This window comes from Adiantum capillus-veneris, chromosome 9 (assembly GCF_014529385.1).
Source record: "Adiantum capillus-veneris isolate H3 chromosome 9, ASM1452938v2, whole genome shotgun sequence".
NCBI lineage: Eukaryota > Viridiplantae > Streptophyta > Polypodiopsida > Polypodiales > Pteridaceae > Adiantum > Adiantum capillus-veneris.
The window spans coordinates 29,265,174-29,283,726 of record NC_140939.1 but is presented as its reverse complement, the minus strand read 5'-3'; positions in this window follow the sequence as shown (position 1 = coordinate 29,283,726).

Sequence of the window (18,553 nt, the reverse complement as noted above, 5' to 3'; positions counted from 1 at the left end):
CGCACGCATTGAGAGAGGAAAAGAGAGAGAGAACATGCATAAACAAAAAACGCACACATTGAGAGAGAAAACATGCATACGATCCAAAAAAACGCACACACATTGAGAGAGAAAGAGAGAGAAACTAATTTAGCGTCGTAGGAAACTAATTAAAATTAAAAGAACTAAAGATCTAGCCGACGAGGAGTTGAACTCAAGACCTATTATTCAAGAGGGAAATGGCATTCTATCATACTTGGCATGGGTGATAGAAAGGTTATACCATTTATCTCTTTTTATTGGCACACACATCCACACACGCGCACACACACAAGAAGAAGAGAGTTATAACGTCGTAGAAAACTATCTTAAAAGACGTTAAAGATTAGGTTATATGTAGACTTACATAAAATTAGATTTAGGTTTATTTCTAACTACATTTACGTTTATTTATGCTAGATTTAGATTTACGTTATATTAGATTAGATTTAGGTCTCCATAGACTGCGATGCCTACATGAAGCGGGTGAAGAAAGCCCTCAATGGAATATAGGGTATTGCTGCCTTCACTCATGGTGGGCTCCGTCGATCCAAAAGTACCGGTGAAATGTCTTCAGAAGATAGGGAAGAAGGTGGATCTTCAGCGCGGCAAGAGTCACTACATCCCCGACACAATGACCATCTAGACAACCGCTAGTCATTCAACAGCAACTTCAAAGTTAGTAACAAGAGCAAGAACGGTCTAAAGGGCCAATTGATGTCGTCAGATGTGGATGGAGATGAGGCAGCGTCACCGTCGGAAGTTAACTCTCACATCTTTAGTGATGAGAATGCCAACTCTTGCCGAGTTATGTGAAAAATTATGTGTTAAATCAGTTTTAAGGTTCTTATAATCCCTGTTAGTTTAGTTCTTTGTTTTTAATATAACATAATTTACGTTAGATTTAGATTTATGTTATATTAGATTAGACTTAGGTTTATTTAGGTTTACCCACACACACACACACAAGAAGAAGAGAGTTTTAACGTCATAGGAAACTATCCCAAAAGACGTTAAAGATTAGGTTAGATGTAGACTTACGTTAAATTAGATTTAGGTTTATTTTTAGTTAGATTTACGTTTATTTAGATTTACGCTTATTTACGTTAGATCGAGTCCACGCAAGAATTACTTACGGTTTAGGGTTTAGAGTTAGATGAACAGTGCAAAGATCTACTGTGAAAAGATGTTAAGATGCTGTGAAGTGCTACAGCTACAGAAGAGGCAAAGGGGTTTTGTCCACTACATGCAGTATCATGTAGACGTGGGTGTGTAGATTTCTTGTACCCACAAATATAGGTATTGACCAATAAAGACGAGATTATAACCCGGTGGTTCTGATCTCCGTGCACCTCTAGACCGTGGTGTGCGGGGATTGGACATGACTAGAGAATGTGAGGTAGAGAGAGAGAGAGAGAGAGAGAGAGAGAGAGAGAGAGAGAGAGAGAGAGAGATAAGACGAAGAATGCCAATAGAATATTAAATTTGTTGTCCAGGTTATAAGTTTCTTATCCTCATTATGAGTAGCGACGAGGATGTGGGACCATCCAAACCGAAACACCTATCTCTCAACGAGGGTCTTATGTCCTTGTAATCAATGTAAGCATGCTGTGCGACGGACAAGACATGTTTCTTTGCAGCACGTTCGTGAATTTGGCGAGTTCGATCCATCTATTATAGATCGAGTTGTTGCCAATTATAACTCGTCGGACTCTGACGCTGGCCAACAAGCAGCAATCTTGCAACCCAATAGACGTGTTCGCAGGCGCTTTAATCAAGCAGCATATGTGAGGCCACAAGATGTAGCCTCTGACAGCTCGGGGGATGATCATGCAGAGCACATTCCCAACGAGGCAATGTTTGAGCCCGAGATTGATGAAATGATCGAGACGATCATGGATTCAGAAAGGCTTATCTATGATGATATGAAAAGTGAAGCCGATACGCCATTGTATAATGGAGCACGTATGTCTAGATTGAAAGCACTCCTGGTTCTTCTCAACATGCAGGCAAAGTTTGGATGGAGTGACACTAGCGTCATAGCGCTTTCAGGTGATCTATTACAATTAGTTTACTTTAATAAAACTCTAAATGTATAATGATCTGATAGATTTTTACGCGACTGTATCATATTTTTATGTTGTGTAGATTGCTGAAAGAGCACATACTACCAGCTGACAATGTGATGCCAGATTCCCGAGATGAAGCAAGAAAGATTTTGCGAAACTTGGGGATGGATTACAATTCTATCCACGCTTGTCCTAATGACTGCATTCTTTTCAAAGGGGAATACATAGACATGGAGAAGTGTCTGAAATGTGATTCCGAAAGATATCGAGTAGATCTCCACGGGACAAAAATTCCACAACAGGTTTTGCGACATTTCCCTCTGCTTCCTCGCATCAAGCATTTCTTCAAATGTAAGTCCATGGCAGCCCTACCATCATGGCATGAGGAGAATAAACCTTCGGATGGTGTGCTACGAATTCCTGCAGATTGCGTAGCGTGGAAACATATAGATGGAACATGGTCGGATTTTGCCAGGGAAGCTCGAAATTTGCGCTTAGGCCTGGCTATGGATGGCGTAAATCCATTTGGTCAAAGATCAACATCTTACAGTGTATGGCCCGTTGTCATCGTCAACTACAACATTCCCCCGTGGTTGACTACGAAGAAGGGGCACCTATGGCTAAGCTTGATTGTGCCAGGGCGATATAAAGTGGGGAATATGGATGTGTATCTTCGTCCACTATTGGAAGAGCTACAACAATTGTGGATTGGCATAGAGGTGGTGGATATGAGCCGACACACAGGACGACGGAATGCTTTGATCAGAGGCATTCTAATGTGGACCATGCATAACTATCCCGGGCTAACAGAATGCTCAAGTGATCTATTGACACTCCTCACTCAGACACTGCAAATCTTGTTTTTTCCCATAGTTGATCTATTATCATGTGTATACATGCAGGGCTTCAAACAAGCGGATACAGAGCATGTGTCACATGTGGACCTAGACTGAATGCACGTAGGGCACCCTCACTGAAGAAGCAAATCTACGAAGGTCATCAAGCGTATCTTCCAGAGAATCATGTGTTACGCGATGGCTTTTTGGGAAGAGAGCCACCAAGGATGTCTGCACAAGCATGGTTAGAGCAGAAGGAGATGTGCGATGACGGATTGCCTCCAGGGATGAAGAGACTATCTCTATGGTACGAGTTTCCATACTGGCCCCGACTCATGATCAATCACTTTCTCGATCCAATGCACATATTCAAGAATGTGGGTAATCTACTATGGGACCATCTGACCTGCAAGAAAGATACTTTGGGAGCCAGAGTTGACCTTAGAAATGTGGATCGTATGGAGCAATATTGGCCGCAAACAGCATCTGATGGATCGATAAAACTCCCTAAAGCACCATGGATTTTCACAAGAGCCCAAGAACGCAAAGTAAAAGAGACCATTCGATCTTTGCGGACCCCCACTGGCGTAATGCACTCGCTCCGAACATGTTTTACTAAAGAAGGAAAGCTTACCGGTTTGAAGTCACACGATTGGCATAAAATGTGTCAGGTACGTTCATAGTGGACTTTAATATCATTGCATAAAATGTGGACTTTAATATCATTGTTGCACATACTTCACAGTTTATTTTACCGGTTGCCATTGAGGGATGTTTGTCTCTCGACATCCGTAACACAATCTACAAACTTGCAAAGCTGGTGCAATGGATCTCACAAAAGGAGATCAACGTAGACTCCATACCATTCGCCAAACTAGATGCTGCGGAGCTTGTGTGCATGTTTGAGAAACATTTTCCTACTACAATGCTAACCATTCAGGTGCATCTTCTTGTTCACATAGTTGATGAGGTGGAAATAGCTGGCACAGTTCATTCCAGATGGATGTTCTTCTTAGAGCGTTTCATGAAAACGCTTAAGAGATATGTGCGTCAAAAGGCACGTCCGGAGGGTAGCATGGCAGAAGGTTGGTTGTTATCAGAGTCCCTAGTGTACATTGGAGAGTGGCTAGACGGATTTGATAAATCTCGGGACACGCTATGGCGAACCATAGATGATGAGCGCATATCTGGGATTGTCATGTGCAATCTCGGTGTTGAGAAGAAGATGACGGAAGATCTAGAGGCTAAAATCAACCGATTTTGCATGCTTCACAATCCAGTGATGCAAAAGTGGATTTCACAATATGAGGATGCAAAGCAAGAGCGACAAAGGGCACGAATCGAGTGGAGACGGGGAAGACGACCACCGATGCACTATCCAGCGGTTCTGGAGAGCCTACCAGCCTTCATGAGCTTAAGATGGTTGCACAACCAATTGAAAAGCTCACAACAATGCGGTGACGAAGGGACTGAAGAAGAGTGGGAGTACTCTCGGGGTTGCGCGACCAAGGTAAGTTTGCAATGTACGACTAGCAAGTGATTTTATTTATAAACGTTTGAACGGCCACTCATAATCTTTGTTCGTTGTAGTATAAGTCATACACAGCAGCATGGTGTAAAGGTCGACATTTTAGGGTGGAACGAATCGACAAAAAGCGTTTTACTCAAGATTGTGGAATCATGGCAAAATTTGAACAATCTAGTCGACGACGTTCCTCTGTTGCAGATCCTGTGGTGGCGGAACTCACTTACTTCGGCACGCTGCAAGAGATTTTGAGGATCGATTACAGAGGATTTTTTGTCGACTACCATGTGCCAATCACAACGACATCAATGGAGGAGATCAGAGAAGATGCTCAATCAGAAGCCGCTGCGGTGGTGCCAGACGAGCATCAAGATGCTACTACTCTATATGGGGTGCATGCAGAGGAGCTACAAAATGAAACAGAGGATATGTGTTTAAACGGAGAGCTCTATATAGATATAGGAAGTTATGCTGAGTTATGCGAGGATGAGAGAGAGATCTCTTAAAGCCACAAATGTAGTATTTGAACAATTTTGCTCCGTGTTGTAAAAGCTCTGGCTCTCTAAGTACCTTCCATGGTGTATAACGCTCTTTTCTACTCGCGCTCACATCTTTTGATTGAAAATTCTGAGTTTTCGACTTGCCTCTTCTATCACTCAATTCATTGCGTCATTGTATTTATATGCGTCATTATGTCATTGTATTTAATGGTCTTTGCGTCATTGTCTACTCTATTCATTCAATATTAAGTTTAAATATTCGTGTGTTTAATGCAGGTATGGATGATGAGGAGTTTCTTTCTTCTTTGTCACCGCAGCAGAGACAGTGGTACGTGGAGCGTCATCGCGCGTTCCTACTCCATCCGCATCTCCCTCTCTTTCGGAGCATACGGCGCGCTCCGAAGCTTCGGCGTCGACGAGACGAGCTTCACACTCGTATAGACACCGGCGCTCTAGTGGTGGCGGTGGCGGTTGTTGTGGGGATTCCGCCACCGATGCCTCCACACCGCCTCATGTTCGACGAGGCTCTTTACCCTCCCCTTCTTTGCCCGCCCCCACACTAGCCACAACATCGCCATCTACGCCAGGTTTTACACGGATGACTGTTCCTAGAAGCTACACACCTCTACCTACTCCGCCAGGAGCCACCCCACTCGACACTCCTCGCTTCGGGGCCCAGACGCCGGTGGAGACACCTGATGTCCGTACCCCCATCGACACGCCGCTAGAGACCCCTGCCGGGACACCCAGGTTCCCGCGTCACCGGCCAGAGGGCTTGCCTTACTCCGTCGACATCAACGGCGGCATCATCATGGATGATGATGGCAAGAAGGTGATCTCGCGCATTCGTGGTCTTTGCTCTCAGCTGTTTAGACACTACATACAAAACAAATGGAGTGAAGTACCAAGTGATTTCAAAAACAGAGTCATCAGCATACTTCATGATGAGTTTCCCGTTCCAACACGGGATCAGCGCTTCAATGAAGACCTAATGGAGATTCGAATGCGTGAATACTGCAAACACAAGCGTTCCGAAGTGCAAAAAGCAATCAAGAATGGGTGGAACAGGCTAGATTGGCTGGCCAAAGAAGATTGGAAGAATGTGAAGAAAGCAGCGCGCGAGAATCCCGACAAGTGGAAGCAACAAAAGGATGCAGCCAGAGCGCGAGTAGAGGCAGGGAGCTCGCACCACTTGGGGAGCGGTGGATGGGCATCATTTGAGGCCGATTTTGTAAGTGTTTTCGCATTGATCTTTATGTTCGATAGTTTAGGGTTTATGAGTTTTTAATTCTAACATAATGAAATCTTTGTATGTTTTGACAGTGGTCGATGACAGGACGTGATCCCACACCGTACGAGCGCGAGTACGCAGGCAAGAAGGGCTTAAACGCCCTGATGGACATTCTCAGTTCTCGCGGCGGCATGGTTAGTATTATGGTTTACTCTTTTTTTTTTTGTATTGTTTTGTAAATGTCGTTATATGTTTATACTTACTGAAAGCTGTCTTATTGTCTTTTTTTGCAGAATCCGACAGATACGCCGCTTGGACGCGATGAGACGTCTGACTAGACGACGTCAGTTTAGTCGTAGCTAGATAGCATTAGTTTAGGGTTTCTCATAGCTTATGTATCATGAGACGGATTTTATACGTCTTTTTGAACCATGTATATTATTACATTTGTCACCGCAGTTCCTTTTGCCAATCAATTCTTTATGCCTATGATGTTGTACAATTGTCATTACTACATTTGCCAATCAATTCATTTTGCCTATGATGTGTACAATTGTCAATTTTGCAAACAATGCGTCTTGTGGGTGACTATTTTGGGTCTATTATCTACTCTTGCACTTTTTTAAAAAAGTGAATCAAGTACAATATGGTTGATGGGTTGCAGAGCATTCAATGCCCTGCCACCAAAAAAAAATTATCTCGGGCATCGCTATAAGCGTCGCTATTTATGGCTCTGTAGCGTCGCTATGAGCGTCGCTATAGTCTTCTGTGAAAACGTCGCTATAATCGTCGCTATGAGCGTCGCTATATGCGTCACTATATAGCGACGCATATAGCGACGTCTATAGCGACGCATATAGCGACGCTCGTAGCGACGGTTTTAGCGACGCCGGGGGTTATAAAAACCCAGTGTATTTCCGTCGCTAACAGCGTCACAAGAGCACACAACCTCTTGTAGTGCTTGTTTGCTAAGTTTCACATATGGTGGCAATGGAACACTCAATGCCTTTCCCTTCTCCATATTGAAATGTTGCAAAACCTTGTCAATATAATCTGTTTGAGATAACCAAATCAACTTCTTTGATCTGTCTCTCTCAATGCGCATACCAAGTATATGACTTACCTCATCCATGTCTTTCATGTCAAACGATTTTGCCATCTTGGACTTCAAAGCTGAAATTTCTTCCAAGTGCTTGCCAGCAATCAACATGTCATCCACATACAAAATAAGGATCAGCCAACTGCCATCCTTAGCCTTCTTTGTATATAGACAGTGATCGAACTCACTACGTTTGTAGCCTTGAGAAAGCATAAACTTGTGGAACTTGCCCTCGGTGATTGTTTTGAGCCATAAAGACGCTTTAACAAATGGCATACCAAATCTTTCTTGCCTTTCTCAACAAACCCTTCTAGCTGCTACATGTAAATTTCCACATCTAAATCACCATGCAAGAAAGTTGTCTTGACATCCATTTGGTGCAACACCAAATCTGGTATGGCAACCAATGCAAGAGAGCATCTCAATGTAGTCATCTTAACCACTGGAGAGAAGACTTCATCAAAGTCAATGCCTTGTTCTTGCTTAAAGTCCTTGGCAACAAGCCTTGCTTTGTACTTTGGCTGACTATCATAAGCGGTGATCTTATACCTGTAAACCCATTTACAAGGTAGAGCCTTTTTGCCCTGTGGTAATTTAACTAGCTTCCATGTCTCGTTTTTATGCAGAGCTGTCATCTTTGACTACATGGCCAATTGCCAATTCCCGGAGTCCTTCATTTGCACTGCTTCCTTGTAACATGAAGGCTCATTGCAATCAGTCAACATGACATAGTTCATAGATGGAACAAACCTATCAGGAGGTCGCCTGATACGTCGAGATCTACACACAATAGGTGGCTCAAGCTCAGCCACAACCTGTGGTTCCACTCTATCATGTCCTTGCTCCTCTTGAGCCCTGACATTTTGTCTTGCACGTGCAGGTCCATCTTCTTGGAAGACAACTCTTCTAATCTCCTCAACCCTCTCTGGTTTAGAATGATATTTGGCTTCATTAAAGTGAACATCATTGCTGCAGATAACTTTTCTGGATTTGGGATCCCAAAGTCTGTACCCCATCTCACCAGAATTACCATAGCCTAGAAAGATGCACTTTCTACTCTTTGGCTCAAGTTTGTTCCTAAATTCCTTTGGAACATGAGTATATGACTCACAGCCAAAGACTCTGAGATGCTTGTATGAGGGCATTTTGCCTAACCATACCATCTCTGCCACTGAATCCTTCTGCAAAACCTTGCTAGGAGATCTATTTATAAGATGAACAGCTGTTGCTACAGCTTCAGCCCAAAACCCATTTGGCAGTTGCGCATTAGACAACATACTTCTGACCTTCTCTTTTATAGTCCTATTCATCCTCTCAGCAACACCATTTTGAGGAGGATTGTAAGGAGCATTAAGTTCACGTTTTATACCTTTTCACTCACAAAAGTCCAGAAAGGCCTTTGAAACATACTCTCCACCATTGTCAGTGCGTAAGCATTTAAGCTTCTTGCCACTCTGACTCTCCACAAGGTCACAAACGTTTTGAAAACACTAAACACTTCATCCTTGTGCTTGAGAAAGTAAACCCATACTTTCCTCGAGTAATCATCTATAAATGTCATAAAGTAAGAAGCTCCCCCTAGAGATAGGTTAGGCATATGTCCACACAAATCACTATGAACAAGTGCCAACTATGTATCTCTTCTACTGCTTCTATGCTTATGTGGCTGTTGTGTTTGCTTACCATACAAACAATGTTCACAAAATTCAAAACCATTAAATGACAAGCCAGGCAAATAACCAGAACGAGACAAGATTTCCATTCCCTTTTTGGACATATGTCCTAACCGGCTATGCCACAAAGAAACGTTCGGCTGCTCGGTTACATTGATTACATTTTTAGAGACATTTGATACATAAATCATGTAAAGTCCTCCAGACTTTACTCCATGTGCTACTGTCATAGAAACCTTGGATATCTTCCACATGTTCTGTCCAAAAGTGGTGACGTAGACAGCATCATCAAGTAAACCTGTGTTGATCAATCTCTTTGTAATTGCGGGAACATGTCTCACATTCTTCAGTGTGAAAGAAGAATCTCACATGTCTGCCCATTGCCTAGCCGAACATGATCTTTAGTGGTCACATAAGAGGTAAACCGCTCCTTGTTTGGAGACACATGAAGTGATGCCCCTGAGTCTATAATCCAGTCACTCAATGCATTTCCATCAGATGTTGTAAGAAGAGCTGAGTCCATTGTATTTTTCAAGAAGTAGATATCTCCTGACACTAGACTGTCATCCTCTGCAACAGTGTTTGTCACATTTATTTCTTGAATCTTCACTGAGGACTTGTTCTTCTCACCATGGTCTTCTTCTTTCTCTTTGCCTTTTTTTGCTTTCCATTCTCTGCAATCTCTTTTCATGTGACCCTTCTTGCCACAATGGTAGCATTCTATGTCACTCTTGCCTTTAGCACTGCGGGACTTGCTACGAGAATGATCCCTCTTTCCACCTTTGTACTTTTCTTTGGTTCTTCCCCTGACAACTAAGGCTGTTCCTTTGCCTTTGTCCATTGTCTTTATGTTGGTTTCTTCAGTAAGCAGACTACCTTCTACACATGCTATGGTCAAACCATCTGGAGGTGTAGAATTAGTCAAAGCTGTGCAAAAAGTGTCCCAACGTGTCCGCAATGTGATCAACATGAACATAGCTCTAACAGGTTCATCAAACTTGACACCTTGAGCTGACAACTGACTATAGATGGTGTTGAATTCATTCAGATGATTGGACATAGGTGTCCCTTCTTTCATCTTCAAGTCAACAAGCTTCTTAAGCCCGTATACCTGTGAAGCTGCACTCCTCTTCTCATAAAGATCACTCAGCTTTGTCCATGCTTCATAAGCTGACAACTCGTCTACTACATTGAAGTAAATGCTTTCTGCCAAAGTCAGCATAATGGTAGAAAGTGCCAATTCATCCATTTCGCTCCATTCATCTTCATCCATATCTTCGGGTTTTATCCCCTTGAGCTTTATAGGTTTTATCTGCTTCTTTTGTACCAACATGTGCTTCCAGAATGGGAGATTGGTTCCATCCAGCTTCTTGATATTGTAAAGAGCAGTGTCCTGTGATCCAGCCATAGCTACGCTTCACAGTAGTTTACTTTCCTGGGAAAAATTCGGCAAAGTTTCCCCTATAAACTGACCTCTGAACCAATATCAACCTGTCAAATGAACCAAGAAAGCTTCAGATTCTGCAGAAATTTTGACAGAGTCTCCTTTGTAAAATGTCTCTGGTGTACTAAAAAATAGACCAAAAAACAGCTCAAAAAACCACTGTCTCTCTAACACTATAAGCTGTGGGTAAACCTGCCCTGCACCTGTACTGTCTCTCACTGTCCTATCACTGTCCTTTAAGCATAGACTGGGACAATGCCTCAACGGCAGTAAAGCAAAGATGCAATCCCAACTGTCTAACTCACAGTCAATACATCCTAGCTGCCTATCCAAGGGTGCTCGAGGGATCGCTCCAAGACCTGTATCATCGAAAGGATCTCAACATTCGAGAATCCCCCATCTCAATAAAACCTCACTCAACCCTCAACAAAGGCTGCAATAAATCTGATAGTACATAGACTTCTCACAAAGTCATACATCCACAAATTTCCCAGTGTATGCTGTAACCGTTGCGGAGGTTGTTTGCTGCGTGACTTACAGCCAGCAAACCCTCAACAGACATACATCATCTCTGACAATACATCCCATGTGGAAGTACCTGCAATGTCAGGATGAAATCTGGAATATCAATCAGCAAACACAAGATACCTAATGAAGTAGTGGATGTCGCCTACAATCTGTGTGTAGGTGCATCCGTGTCGTATGTGACACGCCTGCAAGAACTGTGAGCCGTCCTTCGTTGTGTAAACAACCACAAATTAGCACTCTGGAAGTGCAGATATCCTCAGCACCTACAGTCGTAGGCCAAAACCCCAAATTTGCAGAGTAAGATCTCACTCCAGTCTGAGCAGGTGACTCTGGCTACCTGCAAATGCTCCCCCGAGCCTCGATCTGAGCTCTGATACCAGTTGAAGGAGTACAAGCGGAAGTGCAACGCGAGAGAGACTGCCAGAAACAGAGCACGACGATATGGTGAACTCGCTCTACTGTAATGTGTAGAGCATAGTGAGTTCTTATTAGATTTTTACAAAAGAATATGTGTACATACCTGGCGGCCCGCCCACTTACCTGGGCGACCACATTGGGCTTTATACGCCAACAATGTTCTGGCAAAGCCGGAGTGGAGTGGAGTGGTGTAGGACCCTGTGATTCCATGGGAGTAGGACCCTACGATGCAAGGGGAGTAGGACCCTGCGATGGAATAGGAGTAGGACGAATGGAAGGGAGAGTAGAGGGAGGTGCCATCGGTGCGAGGCTTTGTAGGTAAGAAGTCTCTCCCTGACTCCCCCATGGTGTAGTCTACAGAGAAATGCCGTAGGTGGCAAGCTACTATGGAGTGTAGCAGCCAGACAAATCCTCCGTCGAACAAAGGTACTGCTCTCGCAAAGAGATAGCCTGCTGTAAGTCAGGATCTACGACCGGTGTAGGAATCTAATAAGGGTAGGTGTAGGATGGCGATGCCTGCAAATAACAAAAAAAAAAAACCTATGACACTCATGGGTTATGGTTAACTACGTAGCTCTAGACATTATTTATTTATTTGCTTGTTCTCACCGACTCAAGACTTGGGTCCACTGGAGGCGATGTCCACCCCGGATGGGAGCCCACCACCTGAGATGTGAACCAACCAAAAGAAGAGCCAGTTGGCTGCTCCTCACCAGTCGGTCTATCGTCAGACATCTACATTACAAAGAGCAATATATGATTAATCTTTCCACCCTATTGACTAATCTAAATATATGTACACAAGTATATTACCACACAAACACGTAGATGCATATACATACTAGTAGACCTCTTTAGATATCATCACAGTCTCAACCGTGGTAAAACCAAAGGTACGTTGCCATAATCCATGCATGAGTGGATAAATGACAGCAATGCCATGATTAAAAAAGGACTATACCCAAGAGGAAGCGTCTAACCTTCGGATGCTATGCTCCTGTACTTAGTGTCTATATACATGCATAAACAGATATATATGTACACACATATATATGTTAAGGTTGTAAATGTAGCCATCGTTTTGTGTTGGATGCACCTAAATTCAACATCTAAGTGATCAATTGATTGTAACATTACAATTCTAATGTAATGCAATAAGTAATGCTATTTCTCTCACTCTATCTCTCTCTCTTTATCCATCCTAGAGTCATGTGTGCGCCTCCATGTAAAGCAAGCACCCTCAGAGATGAGAAGCCAAACATGGAAGACATCTTCTGTTGAGGCATGGAGATCTCGGCTAAGGTCATGGTTGCTTTGGACTTGGGCACCACTTTTTCGGGCTTCGCGTATGTCCACAAGAGCGATCCCAGGGACCACGACCAGCTTCATCCCGTTATTGCAAAACATAGATCGACATGTTTTACAAGTAGAACCCATTGTCTTCTACCTACACCCTCCAAGCTTGGGGATGGGCTGCCCTTCACTTTCTCTCTCTTTCTCTCTCTCTTTCCCTCTTTTTCTTTCTCTCCCTCCCTACCTCTTTCCCTCTCTCCCTCTCTTTCTCTCTCTCTCTCTCTCTCTTTCTTTCTCTCCCTCTCTCTCTTTCCCTACCTCTTTCCCTCTATCTCTCTCTCTCTCTCTCTCTCTCTCTCTCTCTCTCTCTCTCTCTCTCTCTCTCTTTCTTTCTCTCCCTCTTTCCCTCTCTTTCTTTCTCTCCCTCCCTCTCTCAGTTTCCTTCTCTCCCTCTCTATATCTCTCCCTCTTTCCCTCTCTTTCTCTCTCTCTATCTCTTTCTTTCTCTCCCTCTCTATCTACTCTCCCTGTATCTCTCTCTTTCTTTCTCTCCATGTCTCTCTTTCTCTACCTCTTTCCCTCTATCTCCCTCTTTCCCAATCTTTATCTCTCTCTCTCTCTCTCTCTCTCTCTCTCTATCTACTCTCCCTCTATCTCTCTCTTTATTTCTCTCCCTCTCTATCTATTGTCTCTCTTTCCCTATCCCTATTTCCCTCTATCTCTGTCTTTCTCTCCCTCTTTCCCTCTCTATCTGCTCTCCCTCTATCTCTCCCTCTCTATCTACTCACCCTCTATCTCTCTCTTTCTCTGTCTCCCTCTCTCCCTCTCTATCTCTCTTTCTTTCTCACCCTCTCCGTCTCTTTCCTTCTCTCTCCCTCTTTCCCTCTCTTTCTCTCTCTCTCTCTCTCTCTTTCTTTCTTTCTCTCCCTCTCTATCTACTCTCCCTATATCTCTCTCTTTCTTTCTCTCCCTCTCTCTCTTTCCCTCTATCTCCCTCTTTCCCTATCTTTCTCTCTCTCTCTTTCTTTCTCTCCCTCTCTATCTACTCTCTCTCTTTTCCTATCACTATTTCCCTCTATATCTCTCTTTCTCTCCCTCTTTCCCTCTCTATCTCTCTCTTTCTCTTTCTCTCCCTCTTTCCCTCTCTCCCTCTTCCTCTCTTTATCTATCTCGCTTTCTTTCTCTCTATCTCTATTCCTCTCTTTCTCTCCCTTTCTATCTACTCTCTCTCTTTCTCTATTCCTATTTCCCTCTCTCACTCTATCGCTCTCTTTCTCTATCGAACTATTCCTCTCACTCTCTTTATCTATTTCTCTCTCTCTCTCTAACATTTCTCTCCCTCTTTATCTATTTAACATTTCTCTCCCTCTCTTTAAACCTCTATCTTTCCCTCTCTCTATCTCTCTCGCTCTCTCTCTTTTTATCTCCCTCTATCCCTCTTTCTCTCTCACTCTCTTTATCTATTTCTCTCTCTCTATTTAACATTTACCTCTCTTTATCTAACATTTCTCTCCCTCTCTCACTCTCTTTATCTATTTCTCTCCCTCTCTTTAAATCTCTCTCTTTATTCATTTATCTCTCTCTCTCTCTCTCTCTCTCTCTCTCTCTCTCTCTCTCTCTCTCTCTCTCTATTTCATCTAACACTATCCAAATCAATCATTTCCGAACGTGGGTAGCAAAGCAACCATTTCAAGACGTGCTTAGCAAAACAACCATTTCAAACAAGCCGTGTGAAACAACCGTTTCCTAATGAATGAGATATGTTATAATGGATTCTCTATTTTTTTAATTTATGTGTGTGTGTGTGTGTGTGTGTGTGTGTGTGTGTGTAGTAGTAGTAGTAGTAGTATTAGAAAACAAAAGGGCAGAGGAAGGATGTGTTTTTGTGTTGACCTTGTCTTTGTAGCACGGTTGAGCTTCGAATAGGTTGAGCGTCCAAAGAAGATGGCAGAACACCCCCTAGCCAAAACTTTCACGAAACCCTCTTCGACGAAACTTGAGAAGCTTGGAGAAGGAAAGAGGTGTGGGGGGGGGGAGGGGAGGCACGTTGAAGGAGAGAGAGATTGGGAGTGGGGGAGAGGAGGAGGGGAAAGCTTGTGAGCGATGGCAGAGAGCAATAAACAGAGGGAAGGAAGGGTATGGTGCAAAAACGTGGCATACTCTCCCTTCTTTCCTTTTTTTAGGTGCCAATTATTACTGCGACTATTATCGCAACTATTACCGCGGCCACTCATTTCCAACGGATACATGCGAATTCGAGGTTGGGGGCGGGGGGGGGGGGGGGGGGGGGTACAAACCAACCCCCCCACCCTTAGCTATACATTATTTCACTTTTTAGCCTTTTGAGTTTTTTTATGAAGATTTTTAATTTTTTAGGATACTTTATTTTGTAGTACTTTTAATTGTTTAATAATTGATTTTTTATAATCTTTTTTAGTTAAGAAATAAATTTAACACTCATTGTCATTTATTTCCTTTGACTTTAACTATATGTAATTTTTTCTAACAGAATTAAGTGTAATTTTTATAATGGAAATAAGTATTTTTTTAAGTGTTTACGACACATGAGTAAATAAACAACCTTTCGCGTGTGCAAGACATTGACTGGGATGATCGTGGTCCTCTTGCAGGCCCAAAGCAAGATCGTTGGCTCAAGGAAAAACTACCTTGTCCTTGCGCCAAGTGCAAAAGGGCAATTCCTTGCTTGAGGCGCATTGCTTTGGATCATGTGGGGAACGAAGGGCTTTGGCATCCTTAGAAAAGCGCTCGGAGAGATGATAGCATGACTCACCCGTCGCTTGAGGAGGTGCCCCATTGGTCTGTGTTCGGTGGTGGTGCACCGCCGCGCAAGGCCAAACGGCAGAGGCAAGAGAGACTAGGTGATTTGGGTGCACGTCATGGTGATCCTACCGTTGGCTCTACGTCGGCAGCTCCTACAGTATCTTCTTCACACTTTGAGGTAGAGGATGAGTACATGTTCGACATGTGTGATGAGTTACTAGCTTATGAACATGACGTGTGCGAAGAAGATTGTCAGCCTTGCACTAAACAGGCTGCCGAAACGGAGGATAGATTGATGACGAGTGCCCGAACACCTCTTTACGACGGTGCACAGTACTCAGTGCTCCGAGCATCATTGGAAGTACTCAACTTGCAAGAAAAATTCGGTTGGAGTAATGCAGGTGTCGATGCACTTCTTCTGTAAGTATAGAATGTGGCTTTTATATACTCTCTCCCTCTCTCTTTATGGTGTTGTCTTCTAGGACTTATACTAATACGCATGTTTGTTGTAGTTGGATGGGCAAAATGTTGCCAGTTGATCACCACATGCCTCCAAATCATAGACGAGCTATATCATATGTCACTGCACTTGGAATGGAGTATGAGCGCATCCATGCGTGCGTCAACGATTTCATGCTATACCGCAATGAGCATGCACATTCTCCTTATGTGGACTATGCACAACTATCCTGGACTTGGAGAGAATTTTGGTAACACCCTGTCCTTTATCTCTCTCTCTCTCTCTCTCTCTCTCTCTCTCTCTTTCTTTCTCTCCCTTTAGCTCACTTTAGTTCACTCATGTCTCTAACCATATGATATGTATGCAGGGTTGTCCACATTCGGCCACAATGCATGTCCTACTTGCGGGCCATCGTTGGTGATGGAGAGGCCAGATTCCTTGTGCAAGGTAATCTATCCAAACAACCATCATTTCTTACCCCAATGTCATAGCAAGCACAAGGCTCCAAAAAATGGGAAGGCTCCTCTAAAGCTCACAATGGCAGATTGGGCAACCATTTGGGAGGAACACCACAACAACAATCCGTCTCCATGTCCTCCTTCGAAAGGTATGTCGAGGTATTCCATATTTTCAAGGCTTCCATATTGGAAGGACTTAAAAATACAACACCTCTTGGATCCCAAGCACATATTCAAGAATGTAACCCAAACACTATGGGACCACATTATTGGCAAGAAGGACTCTTTGGGGGCGAGGGAGGATTTGAGGCTCTTACGGCATGCCCCAAATAGAAAGATTATGCTTCCTAAAGCACCATGGATGCTAGAAAAAGAAGAATTAGACAAGGTGAAGGGTACCATTGCCTCTATTCGCACACCAATAGGATACATCAGGTCACTAAAGGGAGCTTTCACAAAAGCGAAGAAGGGTGGAAGCGTTCAATTGTATAGGTTCAAGTCCCATAATTGGCACAAGACGCTTCATGTATTCTTCATACTCCCTATTCTATCTATAGTTTGTGTGTATGACTATCACTCACTTTTCCTTTTCTTGATTTACACTTAGTTCATTCTGTCGGTGAGTATGTGTATATGTCGGGACAAGAAATTCAGGGACGCTATTTTCAAATTAGGAGAGCTAGTAAAATACACCACAAGACTCCACTCGACTACACCTTTTTTATGTACACCATAATTTCAACTAGCACTTATTCTATCCTTGTGTGTTTTCTTGCAGATTTGTGAGCTCCAAGGAAATCGAAATAGATGCTATCCTTGCTGCTCAAACACTTGCAACAGAAATTGTGTGCGCCATTGAGGATGCATTTCCTCGATCGGTCCTTCTTAGTCAAATTCACCTCTTTGTTCACGTGGTGGAGGTGATAGCTATATGTGGAGTAGTGCACGCACGATGGATGTTCTTCTTAGAGAGGTTTTTAAAGACTCTCAAAGATTTTTTGCGGCTACGGTCTCAACCAGAGGCATGTATGGCCGAAGGGTGGATTGTTCAAGAGGCATTTGTTTACATATCCGAGTATTTGGCACAAGTTGATCCTTCAATGCCTCGCATGTGGTCCGACGAGGAAGACTCAAGGATGAATTCACACTTGACAAGTGGAAAGGGGAAACTACTTAACATGGATATGAATCTATCGAGAGTGGTCGATAACTTTTGCATTTTCAATGCAAATATTATGACCAAGTGGGTGGACTTGTGGAGAGTGGCAAATTCCAGGCGTTTGTAAGAGAGGGAAGCATGAAAACAAGCACATGGAGGAAGGAGGGCACCCCTAGTGCCTAGACACCTTGCATGTTTCCCAGATCTCATTAGTGCAGAGTGGATTCATGAGAGAATGACCGAGGCAAAAGCACGCGGAGAAGACATCACCAACAAAGAATGGGAGTATGCACGAGGCTGCGTACCAAAGGTAGAGTACTCATATACCTAAACCATATTGTCTCGCTATTTGTTGAAATTATCTTTAATATGTATTTGATAAATTAATATATTTTTCTATTTTGTAGTGCCTTTCCTTTAACTCTATGTGGTCAAAGGGTCGTCAATTTCGTACGCGCCACATTGACGAGCGTAGAACCACCATGGATTGTGCCATCATGGACAACTTTGACACAAACGGTGATGAAGCCAGGTACTGTGGAACTATTCAGAGGATACTAAAGGTTAATTTTAGAACCTTTCATATCTTCATCTTCGAGTGCAAGTGGTTTGCAAATGTGTCTAGACGACGTGAGAATGGCCTCTACATGGTGGATTCTAGTGTGCATCACATAGGGAGGTATGACAATTTAGTTTTACCGTGCAATTGCGAGCAGGTGAGTGACATGTATCTTTTTTATTCTTATTTACTTTTTGTATCGTTAGTTATACTAATGTTACTCACTTTGAGCTTCTATTTTATAGGTCATCTATATCCCAGCAATACACCAACCAAAACTTTGGTTCGTAATTCCCGTAACACCTCGGGGGAGAACCATTTTTTCCACTAATGAAGTGGAGACTATCTTTGAACCTCTTTTACCTCCGACTTTGGATGAGGTGGCAACAGAGGAGAGGGAGGTCGATGAATCAAGTCCGATGGCAGCAAGTCTTAGCGAGGATGATTGTCATGATGATGACGATGATGAGATGGAGGATGACAAACTCGAAGATGATGAAGCT